General features: G+C 38.4%; 1 non-coding gene across 1 annotated transcript; it reads right to left on the reverse strand.

The window, feature by feature from the left end:
- Positions 1–18,707: 18,707 nt before the first annotated feature.
- Positions 18,708–18,814, reverse strand: LOC112745308 (small nucleolar RNA R71). The gene has a single exon (XR_003173244.1). It is a non-coding gene; the product is annotated as a small nucleolar RNA R71 (small nucleolar RNA).
- Positions 18,815–21,725: the final 2,911 nt, after the last annotated feature.

A 21,725-nucleotide genomic window follows, 5' to 3' on the forward strand; every position in this document is an offset into this window, starting at 1 on the left:
TCCTTGTTGACTCTCCCAAGTATAATAGTAAAAGGTTGTTGCTTCCACTCAGTTATCCTCTTGCAGTTGCGAAGGAAGGTTAAGTGGGTAATACTAACTCTGATTCACAAATCCTAATCCCTTTCTAGGGAAGGATTAGAGTTAGTGAAAAGTGAGTTAGCCAGCAATCCCCAATTATAAATTAATACTTGAGTATTCCAATTCAAGAGGTTCCAATTAATTAGCTCCCAAGCCAAGTTGAAAGCTTTAAATCATAACATGAATGCCATTTTTCAACAACATGAAATAAGAATAAATAGGAGACATGTTAATTAAAAATAAATTAATAAAAGCATATTTGGAGATGATAATTAATTGAAGGAAATCAAACAAGTAATGGGATTAAATGTAAAAATGGTTCATTGCATTAATAAAATTCAAAATTAACAATATCCATATATGATCACGAGCAATTAAATGGAAGACAAAAGAGTAGAGTAATAGAAAGGCAAACTATAAAGATGAAAACTTCAATCGAAGGTAGTAGCTCTCTCAATATCCAATCCAAAGCACAAAACTAAGAAATCTAAGAACACTAGAGGAAGTAGTGTTTTTCTCTCTAAAAATTCAAAACTAAAAAAAGTAAACTAAGTGAAACTGAATGTGTTGAGTCTCCGCTTGCCCCCTGGCTCTAGTCTGTGTTTTTGGGGTGAAAACTGGGTCCAAAACAGCCTAAAAATTGCCCCCAGCGTCTTCTGTAATTGCAGCATGTGATGCACGTCACGCGTACGCGTCAGCCACGCGTACGCGTTGCTGGACTTCTGTGCTTGTCACGCGTACGCGTCAGTCACGCGTACGCGTCGATGTACGATGCGCCAATTCACGCGCACGCGTTAAGCATGCATGCGTGTCGATCCTCCCTGCTCAGCTCCTTAGTTTCTTGTGTTCCTTCCACTTTTGCATGCTTCCTTTCCATCCTCTAAGCCATTCATGTCCTATACAGCCTAAAAACACTTAACAAACAGATCACGGCATTGAATGATATAAAGAGGGATTGAAAATTGACAATTTAAAGGTTTAAGAAGCTAGTTTTCAATCATGGAACAAAATTAGGAAGGATTTGTAAAATCATGCAGTTTGTATGAATAAGTGTGCGAAGAACTGATAAAATCCACTCAATTTAGCACAAGATAAACCATAAAATAGTGGTTTATCAATCTCCCCACACTTAAACATTAGCATGTCTTCATGCTAAGCTCAAGGAAACCAAAAGAATGAAGGGAGAAAAGTAAGACTTATGCAATGCAACTTATGCATATGAATGCAACTATATGCTCAAATGCTTCTACCCATTTGGTTAAAAGCAAACAAGTTCTCCAAGACAAACATAAATCATATTCCACTAATTAAATCACACACTAAGGTACAAGTAAACTTGTGAGAAGAGAGTTCATGAAAGCCGGGAACACAGAATTAAGCATTGAACCCTCACTGGAAGTGTATATGCACTCTAATCGCTCAAGTGTCTAGGGTTAATCCACTCTAATCTCTTCTATTCATGCTTTCTAAAACTTTGTTCTTCATCTAACCAATCAACAAATATTTAGTGTACAAATGCAAACATCATGAGGGCTTTTCAAGGTTGTAATGGGGCTAAGGTAAGGGTGAGGATATATGTATGGCCAAGTGAGCTATAATTTGAATCTTTGACTATCCTAAGTTCTCACCTAACACACACACACACTCTATATAATTCTAAAATCATTCTTAGCCACCCAAAATCTCACTTTTGCATATTTTCACACACTCATGTATCAAGTTTAATTCCATCACATATGCATTGATCTTTTTATTGGACTTAATATTGGGGTGATTTTATCCCCTAATCATTTATTTCTTCTCTTTTTTTTTAATATAATTGAAAGCATAATATATTAATGCATAATGGTTTCTCTAATTTTACACGAGTAAGCACCCAAATTTCCAATATTTGTCAATAAAAATAAAACACATTCTCATAAACCATAGTTTCCACATTTCCCCACACTTAGTTGACACATACTATCTTAAGCTAACCAAAAATTCAAATAAGGTAATTAATTATTTTTCTGCTTAAGGCTAGTGATGTGGTAATATAAAGAACAAATGGGGGTTAAAAAGGGTCAACGTGGCAAACAAAGGCAAATAAAATGGTAGGTTATTTGGGATAAGTGAGCTAATATCAAATGATGGCCTCAATCACATATATGCATGAATATACATGAAATAATGGACATATAGAATGGAACAAACCAAAGATTGCAATCATAGAGAAAAAAACACACAAGAATCAAAATCATGGTTAAATAATGTAACCATATAATTAAGCTCAAAATCTCATAGATTGTGTGTTCTTAGCTCTTAAAACCATGTTCCAAATTAAAATCTTCAAACAAGTTTAACACAAATTTTAATTCGAATCAGTGAAATGCTATAAAATAGGGTCCTGAAAAGAAAATCATTACTTCAACCAAGCGGTACATACATGCAAGCAACTACTACCATAAAATCTATTGTATCTAACGAAAGAAAAATAAAATATTAGTGATGAGAGAGATGTTACCTCCGGAAGTCAGGTACTGACCTCCCCACACTTAAGGCTTGGCACGATCCTCCGTGCCATCAGTAAGGAGCAAGGTGAGGTTGGGAGCATCACTTCCACTGTCCGGCTCGTCATGGCTCTCCATGCTGGGATGTAAAGTGGAGACCGGAGTATCTTTCTCTTCCGAAGGTGGGTGAGTACTGACAATGAGTTCCTTCAGATAAGTGTATCGGCCCTTGTTACGGTGCTCTATTTGCTCAATCTGCCGAGCTTGCCAGTCTAGCCTCTCAAGGATCTCAAGCAGCAACTGATTGTTGGATGGTGGTGGTGCCTGAGGTGTAGATGATGGTGGAGCGAAAGAAGAAGGAGTGTCTAAAGACGGGCCTACATACCGGCTCGCAGAAGGTACTGGGGGTCTGGTATACTTCCCATTCGGGACATACTGATCATTTCCAGGGATCATAGCCTTCGTATCCCTAGTCTAATAGGAGACTCCCACCGCAGAGACTAAATCTGTAACCAACGCGGGAAAAGGTAGGTTGCCCGCGATCTGCACGTTTCTTATAGCCTGCCGGATGAGTCAGGGTAAGTTGAGAGGTTGCTCTGTAAGAATGCACCAGATGAGAACAGCCATGTTACCAGTGAATGTGGACTCATGGGTGCTCGAAAAGATGTAGTGAGACATAATCTGTGCCCACACACGAGCCTCTAAGGTAAGTGCTTGGGCGGAGATGCTCTTGAGTTTTGCCCGGTGTTGTCCATAAATTCAGTTGCTGCCTGGTTGGGCTATAACTCCAAGGACATTGCCCCAGTCAAACTGATATGTCTAGCGCTTAAGCTGGGCCTCTTGATAGGCATCCAACCCCTCTGGGCTAGGTGGAAGATCTAGGACTGTCTGAATGGCACCTTCGGAGACAGGAATTTGCTTTTGGTGAACATAGACAGACTGCAGGGTAGGCGAGTGGAAGATGGAGTAGAATTTGACTACCCAAGATAGATTGGCCTCCTGCGGCTGCCTCCTTAAGAATCACCACTGTCTCCTTTCAATGCAAGCCTCCAAAAAGTCAACGAAATGTGTTGGAAGGATGAGTAGATGCTCATTATTGTAGTATCTTTCTGCCAAGACAGGGAACATCTGTTGACAGTAACGGTTAGTGAACTGTGCGGAGTCCTGTGCGGGAAATGCCTTCTCCGTTTCATCAACTTTTATGGTCCTCTTCACCCACTTAGTAGGCGGCTTGACATTTGTAGATGGTTGCGCCTTAGCCGATGCTCTTTTAGTGCCTTTCCTTGCTGGTGTCTTGTCAGAAGCCTTCTCTTTCCCTCTCTTGGTGGCCATCTGGTGCAGAATTTAAAACCACAAACTAACCGGCAAGTGCACCGGGTCGTACCAAGTAATACCTCAGGTGAGTGAGGGTCGATCCCACGAGGATTGATGGACTAAGCAACATTGGTTGATTAATTCACCTAGTTGGGCAAACAGAAAAGAGTGTTTTGGTATTCAAAAGCATTAAATAGTAATTCAAAAATTAAAACAGCAAGCAGAAAATTGATGAGAATAATATATGGAGAAATAGTTAGGGCGTCAGAGTTATCTATTTTCCGGATTGACTTTTCTTATTAATTTATTTTAATCATGCAAGATTTAATTCATGGCAAACTATATGTGACTAGACCTTAATTCCTTAGACCTTTCTAGTCTCCTCTAAAATTCATCAACCGCCAATTCCTTGGTCAATTAATTCCAATTAGGGGGTGAAGTTTAATTCTAGTTATTATGCCACAAAAATCCTAATTACCCAAATATAAGAGGATTATATGTCACGTATCCCGTTAAGTCCAAATAATTAGAAATTTAGGAGAATATGTTTTCAGGCTGTTGTTCAAGTAAAGAGCTTTTCCAAGTTATACAAGAACTCAATTAGAAAGAGGGTCATACTTCTGTTCCACCCAAATTCATAAGATAAAGAACGAAAACAATTCTTAAATATAAATCAGTGCATGAATTAAAATAGAAAAATAATAGTATCAATCCATACAATAGACAGAGCTCCTAACCTTAACAGTGGAGGTTTAGTTGCTCATAGAAACGAGTGAAAAACTAGGATTGTAAATTGGGCTGAGGTGGAATGAAAAGTTAACTAATGTTGGAATTACTTTTATATATAATCCTAATAAATTTAAAATCTACTTTCTAAAACTAAAATAATATCTTTTCCTATTTTAAAATAAAAGATAGAGTTTAAATCAAAATTAATAGGAATCAGCGTTTTCTGCATGTGGCGCATGTCACGCGTACGCGTCGATAGTCTTCTTCGCGTGTCACACGTACGCGTTAGGTACGCACACGCGTTGCTGAGCAACTTCGCTTTTCACGCATACACATCAGGTATGTGCACGCGTCGCCATGGAAAGCTCCAAATCACGCGCACGCGTCAGGTATGCGCACGCGTCGCTCCTCGCTGTCATCTCCTTTAATTCTTGTGCTGATTCCATTTTTGCAAGCTTCCTCTTCATCCTCTAAGCCATTTCTGCTCTATATAGTCTTCTTCTCTTTTTCTGTGGAAGCTCCATCAAATCCAGCCAAATGCTACCTAAAATAAACAGAATTGCATAAGACTCAAAATAGCATCCATAGTGGCTAAAAGATAATTAATTCTTAATTAAACTCAACAAATTAAATGCAAATTCACTAGGAAAAGATAGGAAAGATGCTCACGCATCACAACACCAAACTTTAATTGTTGCTTGTCCTCAAGCAACCAAAATTAGTACATGATTAAGATGTGAATTTGCAGGAGAGGTAAGAGTTCAGCTATGCTCATATCTCTTCTTATAGTGGGGTTTACCACTGAAATCTTGAATAGTTTTGGCATCCCATTCTCCTTTGAATCATAAGGATGTCATTGTCATTCAGAATTAGAATCCGGATAATATTATGAATTCTCTAATCTTTTGTAACTCAATTTAACCCTTGAACATAGCAATTTTTCTTTGATTCTCTTTTCTTTGGTGCTTTGCACTTTGAGTCTAGCCATGACTTTAAATGTTTTGTCTCAAGCTTTACTTGACACAGAAACACCACAAGCACTTAACTGGGGAACTCTTTTGAAGTTCTAATTTTTCTTTCAGCTATTCCCAGACAGTGGTGCTCAAAGATTTTGGCATACTCTGCTAATTGTAATTGATCTCGACTCTAAATGTTTTGTCTAAAGGGTTACTTGACACAAGAACACTACAAGTATATGACTAGGGAAACAACTCTTTGAGCTTTCAATCATGTCTGACCTCCCTAGTCATTGATGCTCAGAGCCTTGGACCTTGCTTTTGTATCCCTTTTTTTTCTTTGCTGTTTCTTTTGCTTCAAGGATTAAATTTTTGTTTATTTCAGGGAAGTCATAATAATTCTCTAAATCCCTATTCCTTGTACATCAACATTTTTTATTCAAATTTAAATATGCACTGTTCATATCATACATTCAGAGTCACAGAAAATACCACCACATTTGAATAAATGAGACTACTCTAAAAATTAAACTCAATTTCTCATGCAATACACATTTTTCTTCTTCCTTTTCTTTTGAATTTAAGTTCAGTGAGCAATACATGAGACACTTTTCAGAATTAAAACCAAATAACAGAAAAAATAGCAAATTAAACTGGAACCTAGGAATTGAAATAACAAAGGATCATGCAGAAACCAAGTAAAATAGCAGATAACCGGAACATAACATAGTAAGAACGGGAAGGAATATAGAATGAAAGGAATTCAACCACCTCAGTTATGTTGGTGGCCGTTTTATTCCTCAGGCTGTGCTCCTCCATGAAGACGATTCACCTCCCTTTGGTACCATAAAATTAAACAGAAAAGCCATAAGCGAAGCGACAACACCAAACTTAAAAGTTTGCTTGTCCTCAAGCAAAGAAAAACTGAAAACAAAAACAAATGATGAAAGAAGAATAAAAAGATAAAAGAATAAGAGAGAATTAGGATTGGGGGGTGGATGATTTGAAATCAGGCGCTGAGGTGGTTTAATTGGGCGTCGCATGCGACGCGTACGCGTACAGCACGCGTACGCATGGGTCGACCGATTTTGAAAGTGACGCGTAAGCGTCTGGCACGCGTACGCGTGCCCTTGGTTTGTGCGAATTGCGCGAAGGCGGCCGCGCACACGCACAACTCTCTGTTCGCCTGGCCTGGGAACCAAAATTCTCATATGACGCGTGCGCGTCATGCACGCGCATGCGTGGATGGCAAATTGTGGAAAGGACGCGCACGTGTCAGGGACGCATACGCGTGATCAAGTTTTCTGCCTCTAGCACACTTCCAGCCCCAAGCCATCACAACTCTCTGCCCAGAAACTCATTGACGCCGATTTTTAGGGTCACGCGTACGCGTCAGGGACGCGCACGCGTGGGTGGCTAAAAGCGCAGACGACGCGCACGCGTGAGGTACGCGTACGCGTGGGCATGTTTGTGCGCAAAACATAGTTCCAGTGCTACTCATGTTCAACTCTCTGTTCACTTTGTTGGTGTTGCGTACTCCTGCATGACGTGTACGCGTCAGCGACGCTTGTGCGTCGAACACCCTCACTTTCTTTTTTTATTGAAATGTTCTGTTCCTGTTCTAAAATAGATGCATGATCCGAAAACCAGTAACAACTCAATAAAAATCAAATAAGTAAGAAAACTACTACTATGAAAATAACTAAGGATACGAAATTATCGGGTTACCTCCCAACAAGCGCTTCTTTACCGTCATTAGCTTGACGGTCAGCTCTTCTAAGGAGGAGGATCATAGGGGCTCAGCTCTTCACCCCTTACTTTGAACTTCTTTCCTGTGTCTCCATAAATTAGCTCAATATGCTCCAGAGAGAGGATTCTCTTTACTGTATAAATCCACACTGGATTTCTAGTCAACCCCCCCTTTATTCCTGGAGAGAAACCTTCAGTGGGGATCTTTTTGTTTCTCCATCCCCTGAATATTTTCTTCTTTTTGGGAATCTCCTCCTTGGTGGATGATGCATTCTCGACACCAAACTTAGCTTTGATATCAGGAGGAATTTTATTGATTGTCACCAAAGGAGGTTTGAGCTGCAGATTCTGCTGTCCGTCATCAGGGGGTTCTTGAAGGTTTGGATCAATAAGCTCAATTTGCATGCACCTCTCTTCTTTACCTGCTAAATGTATATCTTTGAAGACATGAAAGACCAATTGCTCATTATGCACTCTGAGCACTAATTCACCCACTTCTACATCAATTAGAGCTCTCCCAGTGGCTAGGAATGGTCTTCCTAGAATTATAAAGGCATTCTCATCCTCTCCCATGTCAAGAATCACAAATCTGCTGGGAGGAAGAACTTACCTACTTTGACCAAGATATTCTCTACTAATCCGTATACAGTTTTCATAGATATGCTATCTTTGTGGGTTGTGCCTCTTGGATTTGCAACTTCTTCATCACAAACAAGGGCATTAAATTGATACTTGCTCCCAGATCACATAATGCTTTCTCAAAGGTTGTGCTCCCAATGGTGCATGGAATTTGGAAGCTCCCTGGATCCGGCATCTTCTTTGGTAAGTTATTCTGAATGATGGCACTACATTCCTTAGTCAGGACCACTGTCTCATCTCCCTTTAAAGGCTTCTTCTTTGACAACAACTCCTTCATGAATTTGACATAGAGAGGCATTTGCTCCAAAACCTCAGCAAAAGGAATATTGATTTGTAACTTTTTAAAGACTTCCAAGAACTTTGAAAACTGCTTGTCCTTGGTCTCCTTTTGAAGTCTCTGAGGATATGGCATTTTAGGCTTGTACTCAGGAGCCTTTGGCAGTGTAGGATAAGTGTCAAGAGAGTATGGGAATGGGTTGTCTACACGCTTTGGAGGGACGTGCTCTACTTCTTCCTTCTTCTCTTCTGGTGCTTCCTTTTCAACTAGCTCTTCATTGACCTTTGTCTCAGAGCCAGCTATTTTACCACTTCTCAATTGAATAACCTTGCAATCTTCTCTTGGGTTTACCACTGTATCACCTGGGAATGTACTTGTAGACCTCTCAAGTATTTGCTTGCTCAGTTGGCCTATTTGCACCTCTAAGTTTCTAATGGAGGCTCTGGTTTCCTGCATAACTTGCGCTTCTGTACTTGTCACTTGTCCATTTATCAAGGTGATAGCCTTGCATTCCTCTCTTAGATTTGGAATGGTGTTACCAGGAAGGCTATTAGTGGTCCTCTGATTGATTTCATTAACTTTTGTGGCTAATTGGCCCATCTGAATCTCTAAATTTTTATTGATGCTCTGCTTTTCTGTCTGAAACTTGCTAGTATTGCTTCCAAATCATTGTTCTGCTGGGGCTGAGAAGTTGCTTGCTGAGATGACTGAAACTGGTGGTTATTGTGATTGTTCTATTGGAAACCACCCTAAGAATTATTATTAAAATTCTGTGGCCTCTGAGGTTGCTCTCTCCACCCAAAATTTGGGTGATTTCTCCACCCTTGATTGTAGGTCTGGGAATAGGGATCATTATTGGGATTTCTAGGAGCACTTCCCATGTAATTGACATGTTCAGAAGAGGATTAAGCATAATCATAATTTTCATTTTGCACAAAATTACCTGTCATGTCATAAGAGACCTCTTGAGGTGGATTTTGGGTGTTGATAGCTGCGACTTGCATGCTAGCCATCCGCTGAGTAGGTAAATTTATTTGCTGAGACATAAGCTTGTTCTGAGCAAGAATAGCATTAACAGCTTCCATTTCCAACATACCTCTCTTCTGAGGAGCCTCAGAGTTCACAGGATTTTTGTTAGATGAGTATAAATATTGGTTGCTAGCAACCAATTCAATAAGCTCAATAGTCTCCTCCGGTGTCTTCTTCTTGTGCAGTGAACCACCTGTAGAATTATCTAAGCACATCTTGGACATTTCACCCAAACCTTCATAAAAGATATCTAGTTGGGTCCATTTGGAGAACATGTCCGGAGGGCATTGCCTAGTCAGTAGCTTGTACCTCTCCCAAGCTTCATAAAGAGTTTCACCATCCTTCTGCCTGAAGGTCTGAACCTCCACCCTAAGCTTAGTCAGCTTCTTTGGTGGGAAAAATTTAGAAAGAAACTCAGTAACAACCTTGTCCCAAGTATCCAAGCTCTCCTTGGGTTGTGAATCTAGCCATAGCTTTGCTCCATCCCTCAGAGCAAACGGGAAGAGCATGAGTTTGTACACCTCTGGGTTTACTCCATTTGTCTTCACAGTATCACAAATCTGCAGAAATTAGAAATAAATTGATTTGGGTCTTCGTGAGGAAGACCATGATACTGGCAGTTTTGTTGCACCAGGGTGACCGATTGTGGCTTCAACTCAAAGTTGTTCGCAGCTATAGGAGGCACCACAATGCTTTTTCTATAAAGATCTACAGTAGGAGCAGAGTAAGAGCCAAGCACTCTTCTTTGTTGCTCATTCTCATTCAGATTTGCCACATTGGCATTAACAGCATTATTAGGATCTACAGTGGATTCTGCAGCCTTGTAAAGTCTTGCTTGTTGCAAACGTCGCCTGAAAGTCCATTCAGGTTCAGGATCAAAGTCTAAGAGAGGTTCCTTGTCTCTGTTCCTGCGCATAAACAAATAGAAAAACAAGAAAAGATGGGAATCTCTACGTCAGAGTGTAGAGAATTCCCAGTGAGGTAACCTATGTAAAATAATAAAATAGAAATACTAAATAAATAAAAAAAATCGAAAATAAACAGGGAAAATAAACAAGAAAATTAAAATGGAATTAACTAGGTGACACCAAACTTAATTTCAGAAATTAAGGAAAAATATTAGTGCTATTTATTTATTTATTTATTTTTTAAAATACTAAAGTAAACTTTAAATAAAAATTAAAACTAAAATGCCTAATCTAAGCAATCAAACAACTAATAGTTGTTAATCACTATCAATTCCTGGCAACGGCGCCAAAAACTTGGTGCGAAATTTAAAACTACAAACTAACCGGCAAGTGCACCGAGTCATACCAAGTAATACCTCAGGTGAGTGAGGGTCGATCCCACGAGGATTGATGGACTAAGCAACAATAGTTGATTAATTCACCTAGTTAGGCAAACAGAAAAGAGTGTTTTGGTATTCAAAAGCATTAAATATTAATTCAGAAATTAAAACAGCAAGCAGTAAATTGATGAGAATAAATATGGAGAAACAGTTAAGGCTTCAGAGTTATCTATTTTCCGGATTGACTTTTCTTATTAATTTATTTTAATCATGCAAGATTTAATTCATGGCAAACTATATGTGACTAGACCCTAATTTCTTAGACCTTTCTAGTCTCCTCTAAAATTCATCAACCACCAATTCCTTGGTCAATTCATTCCAATTAGGGGGTGAAGTTTAATTCTAGTTATTATACCACAAAAATCCTAATTACCCAAATATAAGAGGATTATATGTCACGTATCCTATTAAGTCCAAATAATTAGAAATTTAGGAGAATATATTTTCAAGCTGTTATTCAATTAAAGAGCTTTTCCAAGTTATTGATGAGCAGATAATTTATACGCTTTTTGGCATTATTTTTAGGTAGTTTTTAGTATATTTTAGTTAGTTTTTATTATATTTTTATTAGTTTTTAAATAAAAATCACATTTCTGGACTTTACTATGAGTTTGTGTATTTTTCTATGATTTCAGGTATTTTCTGGCTGAAATTGAGGGACCTGAGCAAAAATCTGATTCAGAGGCTGAAAAAGGACTGCAGATGCTGTTGGATTCTGACCTCCCTGCACTCGAAGTGGATTTTCTAGAGCTAAAGAAGCCCAATTGGCGCGCTCTCAATTACGTTGGAAAGTAGACATCCTGGGCTTTCCAGCAATATATATCAGTCTATACTTTGGCCGAGATTTGATGGCCCAAGCCGACGTTCCAAGTCAGCATAAAAATTCTGGCGTCAAAACGCCAGAACTGGCATAAAAGCTGGAGTTAAACGCCCAAACTGGCACAAAAGCTGGCGTTTAACTCCAAGAAAAGTCTCTACATGTGAAAGCTTCAATGCTCAGCCCAAGCACACACCAAGTGGGCCCGAAAGTGGATTCTGCATCATTTACTCTTTTCTATAAACCCTATGCTACTAGTTTTCTATAAATAGGACCTTTTGCTATTGTATTTACACACCTCATGACACTTTACACGTTTTATACTGTATTTTTGATGGCATGAGTCTCTAAACCCCATGGTTGGGGGTGAGGAGCTCTGCTGTGTCTTGATGAATTAATGCAATTACTACTTTTTTTTCCATTCTATCACGCTTGTTTCTATTCTAAGATATTCACTCGCACTTCAACCTGATGAATGTGATGATCTGTGACACTTATCATTATTCTCACCTATGAACACGTGCCTGACAACCACCTCCGTTCTATTTGGAATAGCTTGAGTGCATATCTCTTGGGTTTCTTATCTAAGATTAGAACCTTCGTGGTACAGGCTAGAATTATTGGCGGCCATTCCTGAGATCTGGAAGGTCTAAACCTTGTCTGTGGTATTCCGAGTAGGATCTGGGAAGGGATGACTGTGACGAGCTTCAAACTCACGAGTGATGGGCGTAGTGACAGACGCAAAATGATCAATGGATCCTATTCCAACATGAGTGAGAACTGACAGATGATTAGCCGTGCGATGACAGCGCATTTGGACCATTTTCACTGAGAGGATGGATGGTAGCCATTGACAACGGTGATCCACTAACATACAGCTTGCCATGGAAGGAGCCTTGCATGTGTGAAGAAGAAGATAGTAGGAAAGCAGAGATTCAGAAGGCAGAGCATCTCCAAAACCTCAACCTGTTCTCGATTACTGCATAACAAGTATTTATTTCATGTTCTTTTACTTTTTACAATCAAAACTAAGAATCATTACTGATATCCTGACTAAGAATTACAAGATAACCATAGCTTGCTTCAAGCCGACAATCTCCATGGGATCGACCCTTACTCACGTAAGGTATTACTTGGACGACCCAGTGCACTTGCTGGTTAGTTGTGCGGAATTACAAAAGTGTGATTGTAATTTCGTGCACCAGTTATACAAGAACTCAATTAGAAAGAGGGTCATACTTCTGTTCCACCCAAATTCATAAGATAAAGAACGAAAACAATTCTTAAATATAAATCAGTACATGAATTAAAATATAAAAATAATAGTATCCATCCATACAATAGACAGAGCTCCTAACCTTAATAGTGGAGGTTTAATTGCTCAAGGAAACGAGTGAAAAACTAGGATTGTAAATTGGGCTGAGGTGGAATTAAAAGTTAACTAATGTTGGAATTCCTTTTATATCTAATCCTAATAAATTTAAAATCTACTTTCTAAAACTAAAATAATATCTTTTCCTATTTTAAAATAAATGATAGAGTTTAAATCAGAATTAATAGGAAACAGCGTTTTCTGCATGCAGCGCATGTCACGCGTACCCGTCAGTCACGCGTACGCGTCAGGTACGCTCACACATCGCTGAGCAACTTGTGCTGATTCTATTTTTGCAAGCTTCCTCTTCATCCTCTAAGCCATTCCTGCTCTATATAGTCTTCTTCTCTTTTTCTGCAGAAACTCCATCAAATCCAGCCAAATGCTACCTAAAATAAACAGAATTACACAAGACTCAATGTAGCATCTATAATGGCTAAAAGATAATTAATTCTTAATTAAACTCAACAAATTAAATACAAATTCACTAGGAAAAGATAGGAAAGATGCTCACGCATCACCATCCTAAAGAAGGAAGAAAGAGAAATAAGGTTAAATATAGATAGCTAAAAACCGGAAGGAGGAAAGTTCAAGTAATAATGAATGCCAAAGTAACAGAGAATGTCTTAAATACATGGTAGCTACAACATGCATAGAAGACATCAATAAAAATTATGAAGGCATATCATAGCAACTAGATGCAAGAGAGTTAAAGCATGCAATTAACAAGCATGAGAAGAATGGCTCAAGCATCAATATCAACAATAATATGTAACAAAATAATGAGCACTTGTATGTTGACGATTAATGAATAATAAACTCAATACACATGGATTGCAAGGGTTGTGAAAAAGAGGCATTAAAGTGTAAGAATAAAATAGAAAAGAATTCAAAATGCCATGAGAGCTTTTTCACAAACACTTGGTGTGCAAATTAAATATAGCGAGTAAGGTAATTAATCCAAGTATATATGAGACCCAAAATAAAATGTCAGTTGTCAAATTACTCCTCATAATATCCACAAGCTAAAATATAGAAAAATAATCACCTAAATAAAGCTCCAACACCAACATAAAAAATGCAAGATAAAAGAATGAAAAAGAAATTATAAATAACTAAGCTAATGTAAAATTAAAAATAAACAAAATAATCAAATGCAATAAATAAAAGAAGAATGAAAGAGTAGAAAAGAGGAAGAAAAGAAACCTTAAGAAGAAGATGAAAATAGGGAGAGGAATGGGAGTAAGAATGAGAGAAAAGTAAGAAGGGAAGAAGAAAAAAAAAGGAAATTGTAGCTGTCGGAGTTGGTGGTCTCCAATGGTATTCCGCCGGTGGTGGTGGGAGAAGGAAGGAAGGAAGGAGGAAGAAGTAGAAAGAATGAAGAAGAAAAAAGAAGAATGAAGAAGGAAGAAGAATTAGGATTGAAGAGGGAAAGAATTGAAACAGGCGGCACGCTGAATTAAGTGACGCGGCGCATATGACGCGCACGCGTCGCCCACGCGTACGCGTGGGTGGGCAAAAGTTCAACGGACGCGTAAGCATCGGTCACGCGTACGCGTGACTACTGGCCATGCTAGACGCACGGTTCCAGCCCCATGGCCGCACAACTCTCTGTTCAAAACACACTTTGACGCAGATTTTCATGCCCACGCGTATGCGTTGCGGTCGCTTACGCGTGGATTTAAAAATTTGCAGGGGACGCGTACACATGGGGGTGGCCTGTGCACCAGGCACCCCTCCTGCACAGCTCCCGCGTAACTCCCTGTTCAATTTCTCAAAATTACGCACTTACACATGACGTGTGCGCGTCGTAGCCGCCTGCTGATGAGCGGATAATTTATACGCTTTTTGACGTTGTTTTTACATAGTTTTCAGTATGATTTAGTTAGTTTTTAGTATATTTTTATTAGTTTTTAAATAAAAATCACATTTCTGAACTTTACTATGAGTTTGTGTGTTTTTCTGTGATTTTAGGTATTTTCTGGCTGAAATTGAGGGACTTGAGCAAAAATCAGATTCAGAGGTTGAAGAAGGACTGCAGATGCTGTTGGATTCTGACCTTCCTGCACTCAAGGTGGATTTTCTGGAGCTACAGAACTCCAAATGGCACGCTCTCAATTGCGTTGGAAAGTAGACATCCAGGGTTTTTCAGCAATATATAATAGTCCATACTTTGCCCTAGTTTAGACGACGCAAACTGGCGTTCAACACCAGTTCCAGGTTGCATTCTGGAGTTAAACGCCAGAAACAGGTTGCAAAGTGGAGTTAAACGCCAGAAACAGGTTACAAACTGGCGTTCAACTCCAAGAGAAGCCTCTACACGTGTAAATCTCAATTCTCAGCCCAAGCACACACCAAGTGGGCCCCAGAAGTAGATTTCTGCATCATTTACTCATTTCTGTAAACCCTAGTAACTAGTCTGATATAAATATGACCTTTTGCTATTGTATTAGATATCTTTGATCAGTTTTATGCTATCTTAGACCTTTATGGGGGCTGGCCACTCGGCCATGCTTGGACCTTGTTCTTATGTATTTTCAACGATAGAGTTTCTACACACCATAGATTAAGGTGTGGAGCTCTGCTGTTCCTCATAAATTAATACAAAGTACTATTGTTTTTCTATTCAATTCAAGCTTATTCCGATGCTAAGATATTCATTCGTACTTCAATATGAATGTGATGATCGTGACAGTCATCATCATTCCCAACCTATGAACGCGTGCCTGACAACCACTTCCGTTCTACCTTAGATTGAATGAGTATCTCTTGGATTCCTTAATCAGAGTCTTCGTGGTATAAGTTAGAATCCATGGACGGCCATTCTTGAGATCCGAAAAGTCTAAACCTTGTCTGTGGTATTCCGAGTAGGATCTGGGAAGGGATGGCTGCGACGAGCTTCAAACTCGCGAGTGCTGGGTGTAGTGACAGACGCAAAAGGATCAATCGATCCTATTCCAGTATGATCGAGAACCGACAGATGATTAGCCATGCAGTTACAGCGCATTGGACCATTTTCACTGAGAGGACAGGATGTAGCCATTGACAACGGTGACGCCTAACATACAGCTTGCCATAGAAAGGAGTATGAATGATTGGATGAAGACAACAGGAAAGCAGAGGTTCAGGAGGAACGAACGCATCTCTATACGCTTATCTGAAACTCTCACCAATGAATTACATAAGTATCTCTATCTTTAATTTACGTTTTATTTATATTTTAATTATCAATTCACCATAACCATATGAATCTGCCTGACTGAGATTTGCAAGATGACCATAGCTTGCTTCAAGCCGACAATCTCCATGGGATCGACCCTTACTCACGTAAGGTTTATTACTTGGATGACCCAGTGCACTTGCTGGTTAGTTGTGCGAAGTTGTGACAAAGAACTAAGATTATGAACGTGCGTATTATGTTTTTCGCACCGTTACCAAGGAATGAACCGTCACGATTTCTGCGCACCAAGTTTTTGGCGCCGTTGCCCGGGATTGTTCGAGTTTGGACAACTGACGGTTCATCTTGTTGCTCAGATTAGGTAATTTTATTTTATTTTTAAGCTTTTTACTTTTATTTATTTTCAGAAAAAAAAATTTAAAATAAATATTTTCAAAAAAAAATATATTTTTATTCAAAATTTTTACGAATGAATTCTAGTGTTTCATGATGATTTGTTGAATCCTGGATGGCTGTAAGCCATGTCTGATCTTTTGGACTGGGGTTTCAACTTATCATCACAAGAGCTTGTTGATCTTCACCCATTTGGCAATTACACACATAGTTGTTGAATACATGGGAGGTAGGCAATATCTGCTGAAGCTTGGCTGGCCATTGGCCATGTCTAGTGTTTTGGACCGGAGCTTTCACTAAAAGCTTGACTGGCTAGGGAGCCATATCTAATTCCTGGACTGAAGCTTTAGACTAACATTGCAAGATTCCTGGAATTCTTATTAAAAATTATGAAATCCTTATTTTGCTTTTTCCAAATAATTTTCGAAAAATCCAAAAAAAATTTAATAAAATCATAAAACCAAAAATATTTTATGTTTCTTGTTTGAGTCTTATATCAGTTTTTAAGTTTGGTGTCAATTGCATGTGTTTTAATTTTCCTTTAATTTTTCGAAAATTCATCATGTGTTCTTCATGATCTTCAAGTTGTTCTTGATGAATCCTCTTGTTTGATCTTCATGTTTTCTTGTTTTGCATCTTTTCTTGTTTCTCATATGCATTTTTGAATTATTGATGTCTCAACATTGAAAATTTCTAAGTTTGGTGTCTTGCATGTTTCTTTTTTCTTAAAATTTTTTTTTTCAAAAATAAGTTCTTGGTGTTCATCTTGACATTCAAAGTGTTCTTGCATGCATTATGTGTTTTGATTCATAATTTTTATGTCTTGTGTCTTTTTTGTATTTTTCTCTTTCATCATTAAAAAATCAAAAATAAAAAAAATATATCTTTCCCTTTTTCTCTCATAAATTTTCGAAAATTTGAGTTAACTTTTTCAAAACTTTTCAAAATTTAGTTGTTTCTTATGAGTCAAATCAAATTTTCAATTTAAAAATTCTATCTTTTTCAAATCTTTATCAAAAAATCAAATATTTTTCATTTTCTTTTATGATTTTCGAAAATTTCAAAAATTATTTTCAAAATCTTTTTCTTATTTTTATTTCATATTTTTGAAATTAATGCTAACAATTAATGTGATTGATTCAAAATTTTAAAAGTTTGTTACTTGCCTCTTAAGAAAGGTTCAATCTTTAAATTTTAAATCATATCTTTTTGTTTCTTGTTAGTCAAGTAATCAACTTTAATTTTCAAAATCAAATCTTTTTAAATTTCTTTTTCAAATCTTTTTCAATTTAAGTTTCAATCACATCTTTTTCAAAATTTAAATTCAAAATCTTTTCTATTTTCTTATCTCTACAAAATTTTATTTTCAAATCTTTTTCAATTAACCACTTAACTTTTTGTTTGATTCTTATCTTTTTCAAAACTACCTAACTAACTCTCTCTCTAATTTTCGAAAATCCCTTCCCTCTTTTTCAAAATTCTTTTTTTTAATTAACTAATTATTTTAAATTTAATTTAATTTGATTCAATTTTCCTTTCTCAATTTTCGAACTTTAATTTTTATTTTTTTATTTTAAATTCAATTTAAAAACAAAAATACTTTTATTTTAATTTATTTAATTTTCAAATTTCTCTCATCTCTCATCCCCTTCTGTTTATTTATTCATCTACTAACACCCCTCTTTTACCCAAGAATTCGAACTCATTCCTCTCCCTTGTGTTTGGATTCTTATCTTTTCCTTCCTCCATTATTCTCTTCTTATACTTACATAAGGAATCTCTATACTGTGACATAGAGGATTCCATATTTTCTTTTTTTGTTTTCTTCTTTTTCATATGAGCAGGAACAAGGATAAGAACATTCTTGTTGAAGCTGATCCTGAACCTGAAAGGACTCTGAAGAGGAAGCTAACGGAAGCTAAAGCACAACTCTCTGTAGAAAATCTTACTGAAAATTTCGAAAAAGAAGGAGACATGGCCAAAAATAATAACAATGCAAGGAAGATACTTGGTGACTTTACTGCATCTCAATCCCTGCCATTGGAGCAAACAATTTTGAGATGAAACCTCAATTAGTTTCTCTAATGCAACAGAATTGCAAGTTTTATGGACTTCCATCCGAAGATCCCTTTCAGTTCTTAACTGAATTCTTACAGATCTGTGATACTGTTAAGACTAATGGGGTTGATCCCAAGGTCTACAGGCTTATGCTTTTTCCATTTTCTGTAAGAGACAGAGCTAGAATATGGTTGGACTCTCAACCTAAAGACAGCCTGAACTCTTGGGATAAGCTGGTCACGGCTTTCTTAGCCAAGTTCTTTCCTCCTCAAAAGCTTAGCAAGCTTAGAGTGGATGTTCAAACCTTCAGACAGAGGAAGGTGAATCCCTCTATGAAGCTTGGGAGAGATACAAGGAATTGACCAAAAAGTGTCCTTCTGACATGCTTTCAGAATGGACCATCCTGGATATATTCTATGATGGTCTGTCTGAATTATCAAAGATGTTATTGGACCATTCTGCAGGTGGATCCATTCACCTAAAGAAAATGTCTGCAGAAGCTCAAGAACTTATTGGCATGGTTGCAAATAACCAGTTCATGTACACTTCTGAAAGGAATCCTGTGAGTAATGGGACGCCTCAGAGGAAGGGAGTTCTTGAAATTGATGCTCTGAATGCCATTTTGGCTCAGAATAAAATATTGACTCATCAAGTCAATATGATCTCTCAGAGTCTGAATGGATTGAAGGAATCATCCAACAGTACTAAAGAGGCATCTTCTGAAGAAGAAGCTTATGATCCTGAGAATGCTGCAATAGCAGAGGTGAATTACATGGGTGAACCCTATGGAAATACCTATAATCCCTCATGGAGAAATCATCCAAATTTCTCATGGAAGGATCAACAAAAGCCTCAACAAGGCTTTAATAATGGTGGAAGAAACAGGTTTAGCAATAGCAAGCCTTTTCCATCATCCACTCAGCAACAGACAGAGAATTCTGAGCAGAATCCATCTAGCTTAGCAAATATAGTCTCTGATCTATCTAAGGCCACTCTAAGTTTCATGAATGAAACAAGGTCCTCTATTAGAAATTTGGAGGCACAAGTGGGCCAGCTGAGTAAAAGAGTCATTGAAACTCCTCCTAGTACTCTCCCAACTAATACAGAAGAAAATCCAAAGAGAGAGTGCAAGGCCATTGATTTGACTATCATGGCCGAACCTACAAGGGAAGAGGAGGACGTGAATCCTAGTGAGGAAGACCTCCTGAAACATCCAATGACCAATAAGGAGTTTCCCTTTGAGGAACCAAAGGAATTTGAGGCTCATCTAGAGACCATAGAGATTCTATTAAACCTCCTTCTGCCCTTCATGAGCTCTGATGAATACTCTTTCTCTGAAGAGGATGAAGAAATTACTGAAGAGCAAGTTGCTAAATACCTTGGTACAATCATGAAGCTGAATGCCAAATTATTTGGTAATGAGACTTAGGAAGATGAACCTCCCTTGCTCACCAATGAACTGAATGCATTGGATAGGCAGAAATTACCTCAAAAGAAACAGGATCCTGGCAAATTCTTAATACCCTGTACCATAGGCACCATTACCTTTGAGAAGGCTCTGTGTGACCTGGGGTCAGGAATAAACTTAATGCCACTCTCTATAATGGAGAAACTTGGGATCTTTGAGGTGCAAGCTGCCAGAATCTCATTAGAGATGGAAGACAACTCAAGAAAACAGGCTTATGGACAAGTAGAGGACGTGTTAGTAAAGGTTAAAGGCCTTTACATCCCTGCTGATTTCATAATCATAGACACTGGGAAGGAAGAGGATGAATCCATCATCCTTGGGAGACCCTTCCTAGCCACAGCAAGAGCTGTGATTGATGTGGACAGAGGAGAGTTAGTCCTTCAACTGAATGAGGACAACCTTGTGTTTAAAACTCAAGGATCTCCGTCTGTAACCATAGAGAGGAAGCATGAAAAGCTTCTCTCACTGCAGAGTTAACCAAAGCCCCCACTGTCAAACTCTAAGTTTGGTATTGGAGGCCACAACCAAACTCTAAGTTTGGTGTTGAAACCCCACATTCAAACTCTAAGTTTGGTGTTGGGAGGTTCCAACCTTGCTCTGAACATCTGTGAGGCTCCATGAGAGCTCACTGTCAAGCTATTGACATTAAAGAAGCGCTTGTTGAGAGGCAACCCAATGTTATCTAATTATATTTATTTATTTTCTATTGTTATTTTATGTTTTCTTTAGGTTGATGATCATGTGGAGTCACAAAAACTACTGAAAAATCAAAAACAGAATGAAAAACAGCATTAAAAATAGCACACCCTGGAGGAGAGCAGTCTGGCGTTTAAACGCCAGAAACAAGCATCTGTCTGGCGTTTAACGCCAGAAACAAGCACTAAGCTAGCGTTTAACGCCAGAAACAAGCATCTTCCTGGCGTTAAATGCCAGAAACAGGCTACATTTGGGCGTTTAACGCCAGAAACAAGCAGCAGTCTGGCATTAAACGCCAGGATTGCACAGCAAGGGCATTTTACACGCCTAATTGGAGCAGGGATGCTAAGTCCTTGACCCCACTTGATCTGTGGACCCCATAGGATCCCCACATTTTCTTCTCTCTTCTTCACACCTTTTCATAACTCTCTTTCCCAAATACCCTTCACCAATCACCTCAATCACTCTTTCCCATCACCTCTTCACCACTCACATTCATCCTCTCTTCCCCATAAACCCCACCTACCTCCAAAATTCAAACTCTTTTCCCTCCCAAACCCAACCCTAATGGCCGAACCCTAAACCCTCCCCCACTCCTATATAAATCCCTCATTCCTTCTTCATTTTCACACAACACAACCATCTCTTCTTACCCTTGGCCGAATACACCTTCTCCCTCCATCTCCTTCATTCTTCTTCTTCTACCACTACTTTCTTTCTTCTTTTGCTTGGGGACGAGCAAACATTTTAAGTTTGGTGTGGTAAAAGCATAGCTTTTTATTTTTCCATAACCATTTATGGCACCTAAGGCCAAAGAAACCTCTAGAAAGAGGAAAGGGAAGGAAATTGTTTCCACCTCTGAGTCATGAAAGATGGAGAGATTCATCTCAAAGGTCCATCAAGACCACTTCTACGAAGTTGTGGCCAAGAAGAAAGTGATCCCTGAGGTTCCTTTCAAGCTCAAAAAGAATGAGTATCCGGAGATCCGACATGAGATCCAAAGAAGAGGTTGGAAAGTTCTCACCAACCCCATTCAACAAGTCGGGATCTTAATGGTTCAAGAGTTCTATGCAAACGCATGGATCACTAGGAACCATGATCAAAGTGTGAACCTGAATCCGAAGCATTGGCTTAC

Source organism: Arachis hypogaea, chromosome 14 (genome assembly GCF_003086295.3).
Source record: "Arachis hypogaea cultivar Tifrunner chromosome 14, arahy.Tifrunner.gnm2.J5K5, whole genome shotgun sequence".
Taxonomy (NCBI): Eukaryota; Viridiplantae; Streptophyta; class Magnoliopsida; order Fabales; family Fabaceae; genus Arachis; species Arachis hypogaea.